This window comes from Apium graveolens, chromosome 6 (genome assembly GCF_009905375.1).
Source record: "Apium graveolens cultivar Ventura chromosome 6, ASM990537v1, whole genome shotgun sequence".
Taxonomy (NCBI): Eukaryota; Viridiplantae; Streptophyta; class Magnoliopsida; order Apiales; family Apiaceae; genus Apium; species Apium graveolens.
In genome coordinates this window covers 99644071-99666803 of record NC_133652.1, presented here as the reverse complement: position 1 = coordinate 99666803, position 22733 = coordinate 99644071, and the positions used below count along the sequence as shown (strand labels likewise).

The following is a 22733-nucleotide window of genomic DNA, read 5'->3' as shown; positions in this document are numbered from 1 at the left end:
ACACCTCATTTTCCGTAGGTAACTTCATGGCATTGAACACATTAAAAGTTACATCCTGATCAAGCACTCACATGGTGAGCTCACCTTTCTGCACATCTATCAAGGTTCGGTCAGTCACCGAGAAAGGTCTTCCCAAGATTATGGGAATCTTCTTATCCTCCTCTAAATCAAGTATTACAAAATCAGCAGGAAAGATGAGTTTATCCACCTTGACCAAAACATCCTCAACAATGCCTCATGGATAAGTAATAGAACGGTCGGCCAACTGCAAAGTCATATAAGTAGGTTTTGGATCAGATAAGTCCAAGTTCTTGAAGATCGACAAAGGCATCAGATTGATACCAGCTCCCAAGTCACATAAGCATTTGTCAAATGACACTTTTCTATTGGTGCAAGGAATAGTGAAGCCTCCAGGATCTTTAAGCTTCGGAGGCAACTTCTGTTGCAGCACAGCGCTGCATTCCTCCGTGAGAGCAACGGTCTCTAAGTCATCAAGCTTCACTTTCCGGGAGAGTATACCTTTCATAAACTTCGCATAACTAGGCATCTGTTCAAGAGCTTCAGCGAAAGGTATGTTGATGTGAAGTTTCTTGAACACCTCCAGAAACTTCTGAAACTGCTTATCCACCTTTTTCTTCTGCAGCCTCTTAGGAAAGGGAGGTGGAGGATAAATCTGTTTCTCCCCTGTATTACCCTCAGGAGGAGTGTGTTTAATAGTAGTCTTCCTTGGTTCCACTTCAGCATCCTTCTGCACTTCTTCCTCAGCTACAGCTTCGTCATCCGACACTTGAGAGTGTTCGGGATTTGCAACCTTCCCAGATCTCAATATAATTGCCTTTACCTGCTCCTTAGCTTCCCTCTTTCCTAGTATTTCAGTGTCACTAGGAAGTGTACCAGGCTAACGATTTAACAAGGTATTGGTAATTTTTCCAATTTGATGTTCCAAGGTCTTGATAGAAACCGCTTAGCTCTTGCACATGAGCCTCAACTCTTCCAATTTAGATTTTTCATTAGACTGTTACAGCTGGAGTTGTTACCTTGGTGCATATTGCGGTTGCTGAAAACCAGGGGGTTGTATTGCTTTCTTGGATACTGTTGATAAGGCCGTTGAACCGCATTTTAAGTGTTCCTCAAGCTAAAGTCTGGATGATTGCGGATGTTAGGATGATAGGTGGCTGGTACAGGGTTCTGCGACCTCTGAAAGTTGCGCACAAACTGAGCTTATTCGCTAGAAATGGCACACTGATCAGTCTCATGGGCACCAGCACAAAGTTCACAGACACTAGTGATTTGATTAACTCCATAATTAGCCAAAGAATCCAACTTCATCGTCAAAGCCTTAAGTTGAGCAGCTATAGCAATAGCTGCATCCTACTCCAGAATTCCTGCTACCTTGCCCTGAGATAGTTTCTGAGTAGGATTCTGGTATTCATTTGCAGCCATTAGTTCAATTAATTTATAAGCTTCATCGTAGCTTGTGGACTACAAGGTTCCTCCTGATGCTGCATTAAACATTGTTCTAGAAGTAGCACCCAATCCATTATAGAAACAGTTAATGATCATCCATTCAGGCATCTCATAATGAGGACACTTCCTAAGCATCTCCTTATAATGATCCCAAGCCTCACATAGAGATTCTCCAATTTGCTGAGCAAATTGAGTATGTATATTTCTGATTGCAGTAGTGTTCGCCATAGGTTAGAATTTAGTTAAGAACTTCTGAGCGAGATCCCCCCATTTGGTGATAAACACTGGTGGTAGAGAATGTAACCAACACTTAGCTTTATCCCGTAGAGAGAATGGGAAAAGCCTCAACTTAATAGCATCTTCAGGAACTACATTGAACTTGAAAGTGTCGCAAATCTTGATGAAATCTCTGATGTGCATGTTGGGGTCTTCTGTCGGAGAACCCCCAAACTGAACTGAGTTCTGTATCATCTGAATTGTGCTCGACTTGATCTCAAAGGTATTAGCTGAGATGGCTTGTCGAACAATGCTAGACTGAATATCATCGATCTTCATTTGAGAGTAGTCCATCAAAGCCTTTAGATTCACTTCTGGTTCTCCCATTACAACAAGTGCTTCTTTTCCCTCTCAACTAAGATCTATTCTTCAATTTTCTCTCTAACGACTACAACTTCTTCCTCAGCTTTATCCAGTGTTCTCTTACGAATCCGAGAATGCGTACACATACACGCTCGCAAGAGTACCTGAACAAAACAAGAAAACAAATACGTAACAATGTCCGAGTCAATGAACTTTAACGACCAATGATGACAAACACATAAACTAAAAATTAACACCGATAGTCCCCAGCAGCGGTGCCAAAAACTTGTTAGTCGCTAAACACGCACTAAAATTCATGCAAGTATACGCGATCACAAGTAATGTAGAATAAATTATTGTTCGTTCCCACAGGGATTGGTTTAGGTTAATTTCAATCAATGTATTTATGCAACAATAGTATGGATATTATCCAATGCTAAGACGAATAACAATTGAGGTTGATTATAACTAAGATTAACTAAGAATTGTATTAAAAAACATAAACTAAGAGATTAAAGAGGTTTGAATAATATATGACACAAGTGCTTTCCTGGATACTGCTGATAAGGCCGTTTAACCGCATTTTGAGTGTTGTTCCATGTAAAGTCTGGATGATTGCAGTTGTTAGGATGATAGGTGGATGGTACAGGGTTCTGCGACCTCTGAAAGTTACGCACAAACTGAGCTTATTCACTAGAAATGGCACACTGATCAGTCTCATGGGCACCAGCACAAAGGTCACAGACACTTGTGATTTGATTAACTCCATAATTAGCCAAAGAATCCACCTTCATCGTCAAAGCCTTAAGTTGAGCTACTATAGCAAAGGTTGCATCCTACTCCAGAATTCCTGCTACCTTGCCCTGAGATAGTTTCTGAGTAGGATTCTGGTATTAATTTACAGCCATTAGTTCAATTAATTTATAAGCTTCATCGTAGCTTTTGGACTACAAGGCTCTTCCTGATGCTGCATCAAATATTGGTTTAGAAGTAGCACCCAATCCATTATAGAAACGGTTAATGATCATCCATTCAGGCATCCCATGATGAGGAAACTTCCTAAGCATCTCCTTATAACGATCCCAAGCCTCACATAGAGATTCTCCAAATTGCTGAGCAAATTGAGTAAGTATGTTTCTGATTGCAGCAGTCTTCTCCATAGGTTAGAATTTAGTTAAGAACTTCTGAGCGAGATCCTCCCATTTGGTGATAAACACTGGTGGTAGAGAATGTAACCAACACTTAGCTTTATCATGTAGAGAGAATGGGAAAAGCCTCAACTTAATAGCATCTTCAGGAACTACATTAAACTTGAAAGTGTCGCAGATCTCGATAAAATATCTGATGTGCAGGTTGGGGTCTTATGTCGGAGAACCCCCAAACTGAACTGAGTTCTGTATCATCTGAATTGTGTTCGACTTGATCTCAAAGGTATTAGCTGAGATGGCTTGTCGAACAATGCTAGACTGAATATCATCGATCTTCATTTGAGAGTAGTCCATCAAAGCCTTTAGATTCACTTCTGGTTCTCCCATTACAACAAGTGCTTCTTTTCCCTCTCAACTAAGATCTATTCTTCAATTTTCTCTCTAACGACTACAACTTCTTCCTCAGCTTTATCCAGTGTTCTCTTACGAATCCGAGAATGTGTATACATACACGCTCGCAAGAGTACCTGAACAAAACAAGAAAACAAATATGTAACAATGTCCGAGTCAATGAACTTTAACGACCAATGATGACAAACACATAAACTAAAAATTAACACCGATAGTCCCCAGCAGCGGTGCCAAAAACTTGTTAGTCGCTAAACACGTACTAAAATTCATGTAAGTATACGCGATCACAAGTAATGTAGAATAAATTATAGTTCGTTCCCACAGGGATTGGTTTAGGTTAATTTCAATCAATATATTTATGCAACAATAGTATGGATATTATGCAATGCTAAGACGAATAACAATTGAGGTTGATTATAACTAAGATTAACTAAGAATTGTATTAAAGAACATAAACTAAGAGATTAAAGAGGTTTGAATAATATATGACACAAGTGCTTTCCTGGATACTGCTGATAAGGCCGTTTAACCGCATTTTGAGTGTTGTTCCAGCTAAAGTCTGGATGATTACAATTGTTAGGATGATAGGTGGATGGTACAGGGTTCTGCGACCTCTGAAAGTTGCGCACAAACTGAGCTTATTCACTAGAAATGGCACACTGATCAGTCTCATGGGCACCAGCACAAAGGTCACAGACACTTGTGATTTGATTAACTCCATAATTAGCCAAAGAATCCACCTTCATCGTCAAAGCCTTAAGTTGAGCTACTATAGCAAAGGTTGCATCCTACTCCAGAATTCCTGCTACCTTGCCCTGAGATAGTTTCTGAGTAGGATTCTGGTATTCATTTGCAGCCATTAGTTCAATTAATTTATAAGCTTCATCGTAGCTTTTGGACTACAAGGCTCTTCCTGATGCTGCATCAAATATTGGTCTAGAAGTAGCACCCAATCCATTATAGAAACAGTTAATGATCATCCATTCAGGCATCCCATGATGAGGAAACTTCCTAAGCATCTCCTTATAATGATCCCAAGCCTCACATAGAGATTCTCCAAATTGCTGAGCAAATTGAGTAAGTTTGTTTCTGATTGCAGCAGTCTTCGCCATAGGTCAGAATTTAGTTAAGAACTTCTGAGCGAGATCCTCCCATTTGGTGATAAACACTGGTGGTAGAGAATGTAACCAACACTTAGCTTTATCATGTAGAGAGAATGGGAAAAGCCTCAACTTAATAGCATCTTCAGGAACTACATTAAACTTGAAAGTGTCGCAGATCTCGATAAAATCTCTGATGTGCAGGTTGGGGTCTTATGTTGGAGAACCCCCAAACTGAACTGAGTTCTGTATCATCTGAATTGTGCTCGACTTGATCTCAAAGGTTTTAGCTGAGATGGCTTGTCGAACAATGCTACACTGAATATCATCGATCTTCATTTGAGAGTAGTCCATCAAAGCCTTTAGATTCACTTCTGGTTCTCCCATTACAACAAGTGCTTCTTTTCCCTCTCAACTAAGATCTATTCTTCAATTTTCTCTCTAATGACTACAACTTCTTCCTCAGCTTTATCCAGTGTTCTCTTACGAATCCGAGAATGCGTATACATACACGCTCGCAAGAGTACCTGAACAAAACAAGAAAACAAATACGTAACAATGTCCGAGTCAATGAACTTTAACGACCAATGATGACAAACACATAAACTAAAAATTAACACCGATAGTCCCCAGCAGCGGTGCCAAAAACTTGTTAGTCGCTAAACACGCACTAAAATTCATGCAAGTATACGCGATCACAAGTAATGTAGAATAAATTATAGTTCGTTCCCACAGGGATTGGTTTAGGTTAATTTCAATCAATATATTTATGCAACAATAGTATGGATATTATCCAATGCTAAGACGAATAACAATTGAGGTTGATTATAACTAAGATTAACTAAGAATTGTATTAAAGAACATAAACTAAGAGATTAAAGAGGTTTGAATAATATATGACACAAGTGCTTTCCTGGATACTGCTGATAAGGCCGTTTAACCACATTTTGAGTGTTGTTCCAGCTAAAGTCTGGATGATTGTGGTTGTTAGGATGATAGGTGGATGGTGCAGGGTTCTGCGACCTCTGAAAGTTGCGCACAAACTGAGCTTATTCACTAGAAATGGCACACTGATCAGTCTCATGGGCACCAGCACAAAGGTCACAGACACTTGTGATTTGATTAACTCCATAATTAGCCAAAGAATCCACCTTCATCGTCAAAGCCTTAAGTTGAGCTACTATAGCAAAGGTTACATCCTACTCCATAATTCCTGCTACCTTGCCCTGAGATAGTTTCTGAGTAGGATTCTGGTATTCATTTGCAGCCATTAGTTCAATTAATTTATAAGCTTTATCGTAGCTTTTGGACTACAAGGCTCTTCCTGATGCTGCATCAAATATTGGTCTAGAAGTAGCACCCAATCCATTATAGAAACAGTTAATGATCATCCATTCAGGCATCCCATGATGAGGACACTTCCTAAGCATCTCCATATAACGATCCCAAGCCTCACATAGAGATTCTCCAAATTGCTGAGCAAATTGAGTAAGTATGTTTCTGATTGCAGCAGTCTTCGCCATAGGTTAGAATTTAGTTAAGAACTTCTGAGCGAGATCCTCCCATTTGGTGATAAACACTGGTGTTAGAGAATGTAACCAACACTTAGCTTTATCCCTTAGAGAGAATGGGAAAAGCCTCAACTTAATAGCATCTTCAGGAACTACATTAAATTTGAAAGTGTCGCAGATCTCGATAAAAACACTGATGTGCAGGTTGGGGTCTTCTGTCGGAGAACCCCCAAACTGAACTGAGTTCTGTATCATCTAAATCGTGCTCGACTTGATCTCAAAGGTATAAGCTGAGATGGTTGGTCAAACAATGCTAGACTGAATATCATCGATCTTCGTTTGAGAGTAGTCCATCAAAGCCTTTGGATTCACTTCTGGTTCTCCCATTACAACAAGTGCTTCTTTTCCCTCTCAAATAAGATATCTTCTTCAACTTTTTCTCTAACGACTACAACTTCTTCCTCAGCTTTATCCAGTGCTCTCTTACTAATCCGAGAACGCATATACATACACGCTCGCAAGAGTACCTGAACAAAACTAGGAAACAAATACGTAACAATGTCCGAGTCAATGAACTTTAGCGACCAATGATGACAAACACATAAACTAAAAATTAACACCGATAGTCCCTGGCAGCGGTGCCAAAAACCTGTTAGTCGCTAAACACGTACTAAATTTCATGCAAGTATACGCGATCACAAGTAATATAGAATAAATTATAGTTCATTCCCACAGGGATTCGTCTAGGTTAATTTCAATCAATGTATTTATGCAACAATAGTATGGATATTATCCAATGCTAAGTTGAATAACAATTGAGGTTGATTATAACTAAGATTAACTAAGAATTATATTAAAGAACATAAACTAAGAGATTAAAAAGGTTTGAATAATATATGACACAAGTGCTTTCCTGTATACTGCTGATAAGGCCGTTTAACCGCATTTTGAGTGTTGTTCCAGCTAAAGTCTGGATGATTGTGGTTGTTAGGATGATAGGTGGCTGGTACAGGGTTCTGCGACCTCTGAAAGTTGCGCACAAACTGAGCTTATTCACTAGAAATGGCACACTGATCAGTCTCATGGGCACCAGCACAAAGGTCACAGACACTAGTGATTTAATTTTCTCCATAATTAGCCAAATAATCCACCTTCATCGTCAAAGCCTTAAGTTGAGCAACTATAGCAACAATTGCATCCTACTCCAGAATTCCTGCTACCTTGCCCTGAGATAGTTTTTGAGTAAGATTCTGGTATTCATTTGCAGTCATTATTTCAATTAATTTATAAGCTTCATCGTAGCTTTTGGACTACAAGGCTCCTCCTGATGCTGCATCAAATATTGGTCTAGAAGTAGCACCCAATCCATTATAGAAATAGTTAATGATCATCCATTCAGGCATCTCATAATGAGGACACTTCCTAAGCATCTCCTTATAACGATCCCAAGCCTCACATAGAGATTCTCCAAATTGCTGAGCAAATTGAGTAAGTATGTTTCTGATTGCAGCAGTCTTCGCCATAGGTTAGAATTTAGTTAAGAACTTCTGAGCGAGATCCTTCCATTTGGTGATAAACACTGGTGGTAGAGAATGTAACCAACACTTAGTTTTATCCCGTAGAGAGAATGGGAAAAGCCTCAACTTAATAGCATCTTCAAGAACTACATTGAATTTGAAAGTGTCGCGAATCTCGATGAAATCTCTGATGTGCATGTTGAGGTCTTCTGTCGGAGAACCCCCAAACTGAACTGAGTTCTGTATCATCTGAATTGTGCTCGACTTGATCTCAAAGGTATTAGCCGAGATGGCTTGTCGAACAATGCTACACTGAATATCATCGTTCTTCGTTTGAGAGTAGTCCATCAAAGCCTTCGGATTCACTTCTGGTTCTCCCATTATAATAAGTGCTTCTTTTCCCTCTCAACTAAGATCTATTCTTCAACTTTCTCTTTAACGACTACAACTTCTTCCTCAACTTTATCCAGTGTTCTCTTACGAATCCGAGAATGCGTAGACATACACGCTCGCAAGAGTACCTGAACAAAAAAAGAAAACAAATACGTAACAATGTCCGAGTCAATGAATTTTAACGACCAATGATGACAAACACATAAACTAAAAATTAACACCGATAGTCCCCGGAAGCGGTGCCAAAAACTTGTTAGTCGCTAAACACGCACTAAAATTCATGCAAGTATACGCAATCACAAGTAATGTAGAATAAATTATAGTTCGTTCCCACAGGGATTGGTTTAGGTTAATTTCAATCAATGTATTTATGCAATAAACACGCACTAAAATTCCAATGCTAAGACGAATAGCAATTGAGGTTGATTATAACTAAGATTAACTAAGAATTGTATTAAAGAACATAAACTAAGAGATTAAAGAGGTTCGAATAATATATGACACAAGTGCTTTCCTGGATACTGCTGATAAGGCCGTTTAACCGCATTTTGAGTGTTGTTCCAGCTAAAGTCTGGATGATTGCTGTTGTTAGGATGATAGGTGGATGGTACAGGGTTCTGCGGCCTCTGAAAGTTGCGCACAAACTGAGCTTATTCACTAGAAATGGCACACTGATCAGTGTCATGGGCACCAGCACAAAGGTCACAGACACTAGTGATTTGATTAACTCCATAATTAGCCAAAGAATCCACCTTCATCGTCAAAGCCTTAAGTTGAGCAACTATAGCAAAGGTTGCATCCTACTCCAGAATTCCTGCTACCTTGCCCTGAGATAGTTTCTGAGTAGGATTCTGGTATTCATTTGTAGCTATTAGTTCAATTAATTTATAAGCTTCATCGTAGCTTTTGGACTACAAGGCTCCTCCTGATGATGCATCAAATATTGGTCTAGAAGTAGCACCCAATCCATTATAGAAACAGTTAATGATCATCCATTTAGGCATCCCATGATGAGGACACTTCCTAAGCATCTCCTTATAACGATCCTAAGCCTCACATAGAGATTCTCCAAATTGCTGAGCAAATTGAGTAAGTATGTTCTGATTGTAGCAGTCTTCGCCATATGTTAGAATTTAGTTAAGAACTTCTGAGCGAGATCCTCCCATTTGGTGCTAAACACTGGTGGTAGAAAAATGTAACCAACACTTAGCTTTATCCCGTAGAGAGAATGGGAAAGCCTCAACTTAATAGCATCTTGATGAACTACATTAAACTTGAAAGTGTCGCAGATCTCGATAAAATCTCCGATGTGCAGGTTGGGGTCTTCTGTTGGAGAACCCCCAAACTGAACTGAGTTCTGTATCGTCTAAATCGTGCTCGACTTGATCTCAAAGGTATTAGCTGAGATGGCTGGTCGAACAATGCTAGACTGAATATCATCGATCTTCGTTTGAGGGTAGTCCATCAAAGCCTTTGGATTCACTTCTGGTTCTCCCATTACAACAAGTGCTTCTTTTCCCTCTCAAATAAGATATCTTCTTCAACTTTCTCTCTAACGACTACAACTACTTCCTCAGCTTTATCCAGTGTTCTCTTACGAATCCGAGAATGCGTATACATACACGCTCGCAAAAGTACCTGAACAAAAAAAGAAAACAAATACGTAACAATGTTCGAGTCAATGAATTTTAACGACCAATGATGACAAACACATAAACTAAAAATTAACACCGATAGTCCCCGGAAGCGGTGCCAAAAACTTGTTAGTCGCTAAACACGCACTAAAATTCATGCAAGTGTACGCAATCACAAGTAATGTAGAATAAATTATAGTTCGTTCCCACAGGGATTGGTTTAGGTTAATTTCAATCAATGTATTTATGCAACAATAGTATGGATATTATCCAATGCTAAGACGAATAACAACTGAGGTTGATTATAACTAAGATTAACTAAGAATTGTATTAAAGAACATAAACTAAGAGATTAAAGAGGTTTGAATAATATATGACATAAGTGCTTTCCTGGATACTACTGATAAGGCCGTTTAACCGTATTTTGAGTGTTGTTCCAGCTAAAGTCTGGATGATTGCGGTTGTTAGGATGATAGGTGGATGGTACAGGGTTCTGCGGCCTCTGAAAGTTGCGCACAAACTGAGCTTATTCACTAGAAATGGCACACTGATCAGTCTCATGGGCACCAGCACAAAGGTCACAGACACTAGTGATTTGATTAACTCCATAATTAGCCAAAGAATCTACCTTCATCGTCAAAGCCTTAAGTTGAGCAACTATAGCAAAGGTTGCATCCTACTCCAGAATTCCTGCTACCTTGCCCTGAGATAGTTTCTGAGTAGGATTCTGGTATTCATTTGCAGCCATTAGTTCAATTAATTTATAAGCTTCATCATAGCTTTTGGACTACAAGGCTCCTCCTGATGATGCATCAAATATTGGTCTAGAAGTAGCACCCAATCCATTATAGAAATAGTTAATGATCATCCATTTAGGCATCCCATGATGAGGAAACTTCCTAAGCATCTCCTTATAACGATCCCAAGCCTCACATAGAGATTCTCCAAATTGCTGAGCAAATTGAGTAAGTATGTTTTGATTGCAGCAGTCTTCGCCATAGGTTAGAATTTAGTTTAGAACTTCTGAGCGAAATCCTCCAATTTGGTGATAAACACTGGTGGTAGAGAATGTAACCAACACTTAGCTTTATCCCGTAGAGAGAATGGGAAAGCCTCAACTTAATAGCATCTTGAGGAACTACATTAAACTTGAAAGTGTCGCAGATCTCGATAAAATCTCTGATGTGCAGGTTGGGGTCTTCTGTCGGAGAACCCCCAAACTGAACTGAGTTCTGTATCATCTGAATCGTGCTCGACTTGATCTCAAAGGTATTAGCTGAGATGGCTGGTCGAACAATGCTAGACTGAATATCATCGATCTTCGTTTGAGGATAGTCCATCAAAGCCTTTGGATTCACTTCTGGTTCTCCCATTACAACAAGTGCTTCTTTTCCCTCTCAACTAAGATATCTTCTTCAACTTTCTCTCTAACGACTACAACTTCTTCCTCAGCTTTATCCAGTGTTCTCTTACGAATCCGAGAATGCGTATACATACACGCTCGCAAGAGTACCTGAACAAAACAAGGAAACAAATACGTAACATTGTCCGAGTCAATGAACTTTAGTGACCAATGATGACAAACACATAAACTAAAAATTAACACCGATAGTCCCCGGCAGCGGCGCCAAAAACCTGTTAGTCGCCAAACACGCACTAAAATTCATACAAGTATACGCGATCACAAGTAATATAGAATAAATTATAGTTCGTTCCCACAGGGATTGGTTTAGGTTAATTTTAATCAATGTATTTATGCAACAATAGTATGGATATTATCCAATGCTAAGTCGAATAACAATTGAGGTTGATTATAACTAAGATTAACTAAGAATTGTATTAAAGAACATAAACTAAGAGATTAAAGAGGTTTGAATAATATATGACACAAGTGCTTTCCTGGATACTGCTGATAAGGCCGTTTAACCGTATTTTGAGTGTTGCTCCAGCTAAAGTCTGGATGATTGCGGTTGTTAGGATGATAGGTGGCTTGTACAGGGCTCTGCGACCTCTGAAAGTTGCGCACAAACTGAGTTTATTCAATAGAAATGGCACACTAATCAGTCTCATGGGCACCAGCACAAAGTTCACAGACACTAGTGATTTGATTTAGTCCATAATTAGCCAAAGAATCCACCTTCATTGTCAGAGCCTTAAGTTGAGCAGCTATAGCAGTAGCTGCATCCTACTCCAGAATTCCTGCTACCTTGCCCTGAGATAGTTTCTGAGTAGGATTCTGGTATTCATTAGCAGCTATTAGTTCAATTAATTTATAAGCTTCATCGTAGCTTTTAGACTACAAGGCTCCTCCTGATACTGCATCAAACATTGGACTAGAAGTAACACCCAATCCATTATAGAAACAGTTAATGATCATCCATTCAGGCATCCCATGATAAGGATCCCAAGCATCTCAAGCATCACATAGATTAGTAAGTATCTCCTTATAACGATCCCAAGCCTCACATAGAGATTCTCCAAATTGCTGAGCAAATTGAGTAAGTATGTTTCTGATTGTAGCATTCTTCGCCATAGGTTAGAATTTAGTTAAGAACTTCTGAGTGAGATCCTCTTATTTGGTGATAAACACTGGTGGTAGAGAATGTAACCAACACTTAGCTTTATCCCGTAGCATCTTCAGGAACTACATTGAACTTGAAAGTGTCGCAGATCTCGATAAAATCTCTGATGTGCATGTTGGGGTCTTCTGTCGGAGAACCCCCAAACTGAACTAAGTTATGTATCATCTGAATCGTTCTCGACTTGATCTCAAAGGTATTAGCTAATATGGCTGGTCGAACAATGCTAGACTGAATATCATCGATCTTCGTTTGAGAGTAGTCCATCAAAGCCTTTGGATTCATTTCTGGTTCTCCCATTACAACAAGTGCTTCTTTTCCCTCTCAACTAAGATATCTTCTTCAACTTTCTCTCTAATGACTATAACTTCTTCCTCAGCTTTATCCAGTGTTCTCTTACGAATCCGAGAATGCGTATACATACACGCTCGCAAGAGTACCTGAACAAAACAAGGAACCAAATACGTACAATATCCGAGTCAATGAACTTTAACGACCAATGATGACAAACACATAAACTAAAAATTAACACTGATAGTCCCCGACAGCGGCGCCAAAAACTTGTTAGTCGCTAAACACGCACTAAAATTCATGCAAGTATACAAAATCACAAGTAATATAAAATAAATTCTAGTTTGTTCCCGCATGGATTGGTTTGGGTTAATTTTAATCAATGTATTTATGCAACAATAGTATGGATATTATCCAATGCTAAGACGAATAACAATTGAGGTTGATTATAACTAAGATTAACTAAGAATTATATTAAAGAACATAAACTAAGAGATTAAAGAGGTTTGAATAATATATGACACAATTGCTTTCTTGGATACTGCTGATAAGGCCGTTGAACTGTATTTTGAGTGTTGCTCCAGCTAAAGTCTGGATGATTGCGGTTGTTAGGATGATAGGTGGCTTGTACAGGGTTCTGCGACCTTTGAAAGTTGCGCACAAACTGAGTTTATTCATTAGAAATGGTACACTAATCAGTCTCATGGGCACCAGCACAAAGTTCACAGATACTAGTGATTTGATTGAGTCCATAATTAGCCAAAGAATCCACCTTCATTGTCAGAGCCTTAAGTTGAACAGCTATAGCAGTAGCTGCATCCTACTCCAGAATTCCTGCTACCTTGCCCTGAGATAGTTTTTGAGTAGGATTCTGGTATTCATTAGCAGCTATTAGTTCAATTAATTTATAAGCTTCATCGTAGCTTTTAGACTACAAGGCTCCTCCTGATACTGCATCAAACATTGGACTAGAAGTAACACCCAATCCATTATAGAAACAGTTAATGATCATCCATTCAGGCATCCCATGATAAGGACACTTCCTAAGCATCTCCTTATAACGATCCCAAGCCTCACATAGTGATTCTCCAAATTGCTGAGTAAATTGAGTAAGTATGTTTCTGATTGCAGCATTCTTCGCCATAGGTTAGAATTTAGTTAAGAACTTCTGAGTGAGATCCTCCTATTTGGTGATAAACACTGGTGGTAGAGAATGTAACCAACACTTAGCTTTATCCCGTAGCATCTTCAGGAACTACATTGAACTTGAAAGTGTCGCAGATCTCGATAAAATCTCTGATGGGCATGTTGAGGTCTTCTGTCGGAGAACCCCCAAACTGAACTGAGTTATGTATCATCTGAATCGTTCTCGACTTGATCTCAAAGGTATTAGCTAATATGGCTGGTCGAACAATGCTAGACTGAATATCATCGATCTTCGTTTGAGAGTAGTCCATCAAAGCCTTTGGATTCATTTCTGGTTCTCCCATTACAGCAAGTGCTTCTTTTCCCTCTCAACTAAGATATCTTCTTCAACTTTCTCTCTAATGACTATAACTTCTTCCTCAGCTTTATCCAGTGTTCTCTTACGAATCCGAGAATGCGTATACATACACGCTCGCAAGGGTACCTGAACAAAACAAGGAACCAAATACGTACAATATCCGAGTCAATGAACTTTAACGACCAATGATGACAAACACATAAACTAAAAATTAACACTGATAGTCCCCGACAGCGGCGCCAAAAACTTGTTAGTCGCTAAACACGCACTAAAATTCATGCAAGTATACAAAATCACAAGTAATATAAAATAAATTCTAGTTTGTTCCCGCATGGATTGGTTTGGGTTAATTTTAATCAATGTATTTATGCAACAATAGTATGGATATTATCCAATGCTAAGACGAATAACAATTGAGGTTGATTATAACTAAGATTAACTAAGAATTATATTAAAGAACATAAACTAAGAGATTAAAGAGGTTTGAATAATATATGACACAATTGCTATCCTGGATACTGCTGATAAGGCCGTTGAACTGTATTTTGAGTGTTGCTCCAGCTAAAGTCTGGATGATTGCGGTTGTTAGGATGATAGGTGGCTTGTACAGGGTTCTGCGACCTTTGAAAGTTGCGCACAAACTGAGTTTATTCATTAGAAATGGTACACTAATCAGTCTCATGGGCACCAGCACAAAGTTCACAGATACTAGTGATTTGATTGAGTCCATAATTAGCCAAAGAATCCACCTTCATTGTCAGAGCCTTAAGTTGAACAGCTATAGCAGTAGCTGCATCCTACTCCAGAATTCCTGCTACCTTGCCCTGAGATAGTTTCTGAGTAGGATTCTGGTATTCATTAGCAGCTATTAGTTCAATTAATTTATAAGCTTCATCATAGCTTTTAGACTACAAGGCTCCTCCTGATACTGCATCAAACATTGGACTAGAAGTAACACCCAATCCATTATAGAAACAGTTAATGATCATCCATTCAGGCATCCCATGATAAGGACACTTCCTAAGCATCTCCTTATAACGATCCCAAGCCTCACATAGAGATTCTCCAAATTGCTGAGTAAATTGAGTAAGTATGTTTCTGATTGCAGCATTCTTCGCCATAGGTTAGAATTTAGTTAAGAACTTCTGAGTGAGATCCTCCTATTTGGTGATAAACACTGGTGGTAGAGAATGTAACCAACACTTAGCTTTATCCCGTAGCATCTTCAGGAACTACATTGAACTTGAAAGTGTCACAGATCTCGATAAAATCTCTGATGGGCATGTTGAGGTCTTCTGTCGGAGAACCCCCAAACTGAACTGAGTTATGTATCATCTGAATCGTTCTCGACTTGATCTCAAAGGTATTAGCTAATATTGCTGGTCGAACAATGCTAGACTGAATATCATCGATCTTTGTTTGAGAGTAGTCCATCAAAGCCTTTGGATTCACTTCTGGTTCTCCCATTACAACAAGTGCTTTTTTTCCCTCTCAACTAAGATATCTTCTTCAACATTCTCTCTAAAGACTACAACTTCTTCCTCAGCTTTATCCAGTGTTCTCTTACGAATTCAAGAATGCGTAGACATACACGCTCGCAAGAGTACCTGAACAAAGCAAGGAAACAAATACGTAACAATGTCCGAGTGAATGAACTTTAACGACCATTGATGAAAAACACATAAACTAAAAATTAACACCGATAGTCCCGGCAGGGCGCCAAAAACTTGTTAGTCGCTAAACACGCAATAAAATTCATGCAAGTATATGTGATCACAAGTAATATAGAATAAATTCTAGTTCGTTCCCACGGGGATTGGTTTAGGTTAATTTTAATCAATGTATTTATTCAACAATAGTATGGATATTACCCAATGCTAAGACGAATAACAGTTGAGGTTGATTATAACTAAGATTAACTAAGGATTGTATTAAAGAACATAAACTAAGAGATTAAAGAGATTTGAATAATATATGACACAACTGCTTTCCTGGATACTGCTAATAAGGCCGTTGAACCGCATTTTGAGTGTTGCTCCAGCTAAAGTCTTGATGATTGTGGTTGTTAGGATGATAGGTGGCTGGTACAGGGTTCTGCGACCTCTGAAAGTCATGCACAAACTGAGCTTATTCACTAGAAATGGCACACTAATCAGTCTCATGGGCACCAGCACAAAGTTCACAGACACTAGTGATTTGATTAACTCCATAATTAGCCAAAGAATCCACCTTCATTGTCAGAGCCTTAAGTTGAGCAGCCATAGCAGTAGCTGCATCCTACTCCAGAATTCCTGCTACCTTGCCCTGAGATAGTTTCTGAGTAGGATTCTGGTATTCATTTGCAGCCATTAGTTCAATTAATTTATAAGCTTCATCATAGCTTTTGGACTACAAGGCTCCTTCTGATGCTGCATCAAATATTGGTCTAGAAGTAGCACCCAATCCATTATAGAAACAGTTAATGATCATCCATTCAGGCATCCCATGATGATGACACTTCCTAAGCATCTCCTTACAACGATCCCAAGCCTCACATAGAGATTCTCCAAATTGTTGAGCAACTTGAGTAAGTATGTTTCTGATTGCAGCAGTCTTCGCCATATGTTAGAATTTAGTTAAGAACTTCTGAGGGAGATCCTCCCATTTGGTGATAAAAACTGGTGGTAGAGAATGTAACCAACACTTAGCTTTATCCCGTAGAGAGAAAGGGAAAAGCCTCAACTTAATAACATCTTCAGGAACTACATTGAACTTGAAAGTGTCGCAGATCTCGATGAAATCTCAGATGTGCATGTTGGGGTCTTCTGTCGGAGAACCCCCAAACTGAACTGAGTTCTGTATCCTCTGAATCGTGCTCGACTTGATCTCAAAGGTATTAGCTGAGATGGTTGGTCGAACAATGCTAGACTGAATATCATCGATCTTCGTTTGAGAGTAGTCCATCAAAGCCTTTGGAATCACTTCTAGTTCTCCCATTACAACAAGTGCTTCTTTTCCCTCTCAACTAAGATATCTACTTCAACTTTCTCTCTAATGACTACAACTACTTCCTCATCTTTATCCAGTATTTTCTTACCAATCCGAGAATGCGTATAAATACACGCTCGCAAGAGTACTTGAACAAAACAAGGAAACAAATACGTACAATGTCCGAGTCAATGAACTTTAACGACCAATGATGACAAACAAATAAACTAAAAATTAACACCGATAGTCCCCGGCAGCGGCGCCAAAAACTTGTTAGTCGCTAAACACGCACTAAAATTCATGCAAGTATACAAAATCACAAGTAATATAAAATAAATTCTAGTTTGTTCCCACAGGGATTTGTTTAGGTTAATTTTAATCAATGTATTTATGCAACAATAGTATGGATATTATCCAATGCTAAGAAGAATAACAATTGAGGTTGATTATAACTAAGATTAACTAAGAATTGTATTAAAGAACATAAACTAAGAGATTAAAGAGGTTTGAATAATATATAACACAATTGCTTTCCTGGATACTGCTTATAAGGCCGTTGAACCGTATTTTGAGTGTTGCTCCAGCTAAAGTCTGGATGATTGCGGTTGTTAGGATGATAGGTGGCTTGTACAAGGTTCTGCGACCTCTGAAAGTTGCGCCAAACTGAGTTTATTCATTAGAAATGGCACACTAATCAGTCTCATGGGCACCAGCATAAAGTTATCAGACACTAGTGATTTGATTGACTCCATAATTAGCCAAAGAATCCACCTTCATTGTAAGAGCCTTAAGTTGAGCAGCTATAGCAATAGCTGCATCCTACTCCAGAATTCCTGCTACCTTGCCCTGAGATAGTTTCTGAGTAGGATTCTGGTATTCATTAGTAGCCATTACTTCAATTAATTTATAAGCTTCATCGTAGCTTTTAGACTACAAGGCTACTCCTGATGCTGCATCAAACATTGGACTAGAAGTAACACCCAAACCATTATAGAAATAGTTAATGATCATCCATTCAGGCATCCCATGATAAGGACACTTCCTAAGCATCTCCTTATAACGATCCCAAGCCTCACATAGAGATTCTCCAAATTGTTGAGCAAATTGAGTAAGTATGTTTCTGATTGCAGCATTCTTCGCCATAGGTTAGAATTTAGTTAAGAACTTTTGAGTGAGATCCTCCTATTTGGTGATAAACACTGGTGGTAGAGAATGTAACCAACACTTAGCTTTATCCCGTAGCATCTTCAGGAACTACATTGAACTTGAAATTATCGCAGATCTCGATAAAATCTCTGATGTGCATGTTGGGGTCTTCTGTCGGAGAACCCCCAAACTTAACTGAGTTTTGTATCATCTGAATCGTTCTCGACTTGATCTCAAAAGTATTAGCTAATATGGCTGGTCGAACAATGCTAGACTGAATATTATCAATCTTCATTTGAGAGTAGTCCATCAAAGCCTTTGGATTCACTTCTGGTTCTCCCATTACAACAAGTGCTTCTTTTCCCTCTCAACTAAGATATCTTCTTCAACTTTCTCTCTAAAGACTACAACTTCTTCCTCAGATTTATCCAGTGTTCTCTTACGAATCTGAGAATGCGTATACATACACGCTCACAAGAGTACCTGAACAAAACAAGGAAACAAATACGTTACAATGTCCGAGTCAATGAACTTTAACGACCAATGATGAAAAACACATAAACTAAAAATTAACACCGATAGTCCCGGCAGCGGTGCCAAAAACTTTTTCGTCGCTAAACACGCACTAAAATTCATACAAGTATATGCGATCACAAGTAATATAGAATAAATTGTAGTTCGTTCCCAGAGGGATTGGTTTAGGTTAATTTTAATCAATGTATTTATGCAACAATAGTATGGATATTACCCAATGCTAAGACGAATAACAATTGAGGTTGATTATAACTAAGATTAACTAAGAATTGTATTAAAGAACATAAACTAAGAGATTAAAGAGGTTTGAATAATATATGACACAATTGATTTCCTGGATACTGCTAATAAGGCCGTTGAACCGCATTTTGAGTGTTGCTCCAGCTAAAGTCTTGATGATTGTGGTTGTTAGGATGATAGGTGGCTGGTACAGGGTTCTGCGACCTCTGAAAGTTGCACACAAACTGAGCTAATTCACTAAAAATGGCACACTAATCGGTCTCATGGGCACCAGCACAAAGTTCACATACACTAGTGATTTGATTAACTCCATAATTAGCCAAAGAATCCACCTTCATTGTCAGAGCCTTAAGTTGAGCAGCAATAGCAGTAACTGCATCCTACTCCAGAATTCCTTCTACCTTGCCCTGAGATTGTTTCTGAGTAGGATTCTGGTATTCATTAGCAGCCATTGGTTCAATTAATTTATAAGCTTCATAGTAGCTTTTGGACTACAAGGCTCCTCCCGATGCTGCATCAAACATTGGTCTAGAAGTAGCACCCAATCCATTATAGAAACAGTTAATGATCATCTATTTAGGCATCCCATGATAAGGACACTTCCTAAGCATCTCCTTCTAACGATCCCAAGCCTCACATAGAGATTCTCCAAATTGCTGAGCAAATTGAGTAAGTATGTTTCTGATTGCAGCAGTCTTCGCCATAGGTTAGAATTTATTTAAGAACTTCTGAGCGAGATCCTCCTATTTGGTGATAAACACTGGTGGTAGAGAATGTAACCAACACTTAGCTTTATACCGTAGAGAGAATGGGAAAAGCCTCAACTTAATAGCATCTTCAGGAACTACATTGAACTTGAAAGTGTCACAGATCTCGATGAAATCTCTGATGTGCATGTTGGGGTCTTCTATCGGAGAACCCCCAAACTGAACTGAGTTCTGTATCATCTGAATCGTGCTCGGCCTAATCTCAAAGGTATTAGCGAAGATGGTTGGTCGAACAATGCTAGACTAAATATCATCGATCTTCGTTTGAGAGTAGTCCATCAAAGCCTTTGGATTCACTTCTGGTTCTCCCATTACAACAAGTGCTTCTTTTCCCTCTCAACTAAGATCTCTTCTTCAACTTTCTCTTTAATGACTACAACTTCTTCCTCAGCTTTATCCAGTGTTCTCTTACGATTCCGAGAATGCGTATACATACACGCTCGCAAGAGTACCTGAACAAAATAAGGAAACAAATATATAATAATGTCCGAGTCATTGAACGTTAACGACCAATGATGACAAACACATAAACTAAAAATTAACACCGATAGTCCCCGGCAGCGGCGCCAAAAACTTGTTAATTACTAAACACGCACTAAAATTCATGCAAGTATACGCGATCACAAGTAATATAGAATAAATTCTAGTTCATTCCCACATGGATTGGTTTAGGTTAATTTCAATCAATATATTTATGGAAAAATAGTATGGATATTATCCAATGCTAAGACGAATAACAATTGAGGTTGATTATTACTAAGATTAACTAAGAATTGTATTAAAGAACATAAACTAAGAGATTAAAGAGGTTTGAATAATATATGACACAAACATGGGATTCTAACTTCATTAAATACTTCATTTAATAGGCTTTTCGTTCTTAACCTTAGCATGTAATTGTGATGACACTAATCAGATAACACGAAACTTATAAATGCTAACTTTCGTTGTACGAATACCATACTTCCAGACATCCATAAAAGAGTTAGAAGCCGAATAGACACCAATTATATTAAGACCCTATATGTCTACAGAATTGGACAACATAACAGTTTAATGCACAAGTTATCTCTCGTGATTACATAGGGCAAGTAAAATGGTTAAAATTACATATCAATCATGCATATCACATACATGAACCTATGGTAGCATGGCAAGTTCTAAACCCTTAAATTCACTTTTGCTTCATTAAAGATTAACACACTATCTTACAAGTTCGTGACGCTCATAAGACAATTAAGCCCAACCAATACTAGGTTATCATACAATCACCACACATGTGGCACCCCAAAACCCGGGGTCAGGAGTCTCGGAGGCCACGCCATCTAAACTCACACAACTCACACTACAGTATATAAATACTCACGCTTCACGACCCCACACTTATCACACACACACTTACAGGTTATTGTCTTGGAAATGAACCATCATAACTAGAGTAATTGTGAACCATCAAGTGATATTTATTACAACCCAAAAGTAATTAATCTTACCGGGGAGGAACCTTTAAGTAAGGCTAGTCCGCCGGCCAAATATACGTTTCTTATTTCTTACCTTACATAAGTCATACTTATAAATAAGCCGAACTATAAACAACTGAAAACTAATCAAACTTATTCTGACTACCTGTGGTACAGCACCAAATAATCTACAGAACAGCTGGCCATTTCCTACCCGTTTCCTGGATGTGGTTCTCATGGTAGGCATCTTGATTCACTATTGTGTTGTGTCAATTTAAGAAAACAAGCTTGAGCTATAATGCCCAGCATAATAAAGTACAGTATGAAAATGACTGTATAATAACATCATATATGATAATTATATTTTATTCAAAAATAGTTTTCCTTGGTGATACACACCTTCTTATGAAAATAATTCTTTAAGGGATTTTAATATCCTGCGAATACCTTAATAGTAATCCCAGCACCTAGGCTTGGGTTACGGTATTGCATCGCAATTCCAATTGGAAGAATTAGGACACTTGTTGGAGCCACCGTATACGATGATCAGTCGTAATACGATAATAGTAACCTTTTCTACTAGTAGAAGGATGACACCTTCGTATCCCGGTTATCACCCTTGCCGCATTCGGGCTACGTGTCCCATTTTCGGGTATACACATACTTCACAAGTTCCTGAGTACACTGAGTACCTTCTCCTGCGGTACCTTTGGTAGTCCATCTAGCACACATAGTACCAGAGTCTACCCCTCCCATGTCCTTTAAAAGAATTCTATCAATCTCGAGAACTCGAACTACATCGAGGTTCCCCAAGCGTCTTGCTTGTTGATAGAAACAGCTTATCTCTCTAAGATATAAATATATATATATGTATATACGTACTTGGGAGAATTTCGGAGGAAGTACTAAGGAAGTGAGTTGACCGTTGTCAACAAATAATTAATAAGGGGGAAAAGTTTCTCTTTGAAACTATATTCAAAATATTAAATAAGTCGGGATAATATTCACCGACGATCTGAAATTATTCGAATGATATTCTGAAATCAGAAAGTATATTTTAAATCAGGATCTATGATTTTTAAATCAATAATAAACCCTTTAATAAATAATAAATAATTAAATGATAATCGATAAATAATTAAACCTCGAATGGGTTTACTCTCTAAAAGAATATTTAAAATAATATTTCTCAACTAGTTTGTGTCTCCATAATTAATAATCTATAGTGATTAATCGGGTTTGAAATAAATAAATGTTGGAGTATACTATTCCCATAATAAGGAATAAGTATATAGTATTTATTATTCGAACCATAAAATATAGTTGAGGGAATATGATCGTTGGGAAATCGTTTTAATAAAAGTTCGAAGTGTTTTAGTGTTTCGTAAGTGGACGATGAGTCCCTTTTAAAACATACTACTATGGACTTATAACTGTCCTATAATATCACCGGAATGATTTTCAGGTTTTATCTTAAATCCCGAC

At 38.4% G+C, this 22733-nt stretch overlaps 12 non-coding genes across 12 annotated transcripts; all 12 read left to right on the top strand.

Moving 5' to 3' along the window:
* The first annotated feature begins 1573 nt into the window (after positions 1 to 1573).
* LOC141669141 (small nucleolar RNA R71) lies at positions 1574 to 1680 on the top strand. Its single transcript, XR_012553433.1, has one exon. It is a non-coding gene; the product is annotated as a small nucleolar RNA R71 (small nucleolar RNA).
* A 1404-nt stretch (positions 1681 to 3084) lies between these two features.
* On the top strand, positions 3085 to 3191 carry LOC141669026 (small nucleolar RNA R71). The gene has a single exon (XR_012553327.1). It is a non-coding gene; the product is annotated as a small nucleolar RNA R71 (small nucleolar RNA).
* A 1404-nt stretch (positions 3192 to 4595) lies between these two features.
* Positions 4596 to 4702, top strand: LOC141669034 (small nucleolar RNA R71). Its single transcript, XR_012553335.1, has one exon. It is a non-coding gene; the product is annotated as a small nucleolar RNA R71 (small nucleolar RNA).
* Positions 4703 to 6106: 1404 nt separating this feature from the next.
* LOC141669005 (small nucleolar RNA R71) lies at positions 6107 to 6213 on the top strand. The gene has a single exon (XR_012553307.1). It is a non-coding gene; the product is annotated as a small nucleolar RNA R71 (small nucleolar RNA).
* Positions 6214 to 7617: 1404 nt separating this feature from the next.
* Positions 7618 to 7724, top strand: LOC141669110 (small nucleolar RNA R71). Its single transcript, XR_012553404.1, has one exon. It is a non-coding gene; the product is annotated as a small nucleolar RNA R71 (small nucleolar RNA).
* A 1404-nt stretch (positions 7725 to 9128) lies between these two features.
* LOC141669180 (small nucleolar RNA R71) lies at positions 9129 to 9234 on the top strand. The gene has a single exon (XR_012553470.1). It is a non-coding gene; the product is annotated as a small nucleolar RNA R71 (small nucleolar RNA).
* Positions 9235 to 10638: 1404 nt separating this feature from the next.
* On the top strand, positions 10639 to 10744 carry LOC141669623 (small nucleolar RNA R71). The gene has a single exon (XR_012553891.1). It is a non-coding gene; the product is annotated as a small nucleolar RNA R71 (small nucleolar RNA).
* Positions 10745 to 13652: 2908 nt separating this feature from the next.
* On the top strand, positions 13653 to 13759 carry LOC141670167 (small nucleolar RNA R71). Its single transcript, XR_012554410.1, has one exon. It is a non-coding gene; the product is annotated as a small nucleolar RNA R71 (small nucleolar RNA).
* A 1374-nt stretch (positions 13760 to 15133) lies between these two features.
* Positions 15134 to 15240, top strand: LOC141669044 (small nucleolar RNA R71). Its single transcript, XR_012553343.1, has one exon. It is a non-coding gene; the product is annotated as a small nucleolar RNA R71 (small nucleolar RNA).
* A 1373-nt stretch (positions 15241 to 16613) lies between these two features.
* On the top strand, positions 16614 to 16720 carry LOC141669555 (small nucleolar RNA R71). Its single transcript, XR_012553828.1, has one exon. It is a non-coding gene; the product is annotated as a small nucleolar RNA R71 (small nucleolar RNA).
* Positions 16721 to 18122: 1402 nt separating this feature from the next.
* On the top strand, positions 18123 to 18229 carry LOC141669137 (small nucleolar RNA R71). The gene has a single exon (XR_012553429.1). It is a non-coding gene; the product is annotated as a small nucleolar RNA R71 (small nucleolar RNA).
* A 1374-nt stretch (positions 18230 to 19603) lies between these two features.
* LOC141669115 (small nucleolar RNA R71) lies at positions 19604 to 19710 on the top strand. Its single transcript, XR_012553409.1, has one exon. It is a non-coding gene; the product is annotated as a small nucleolar RNA R71 (small nucleolar RNA).
* The last annotated feature ends 3023 nt before the right edge of the window (positions 19711 to 22733 follow it).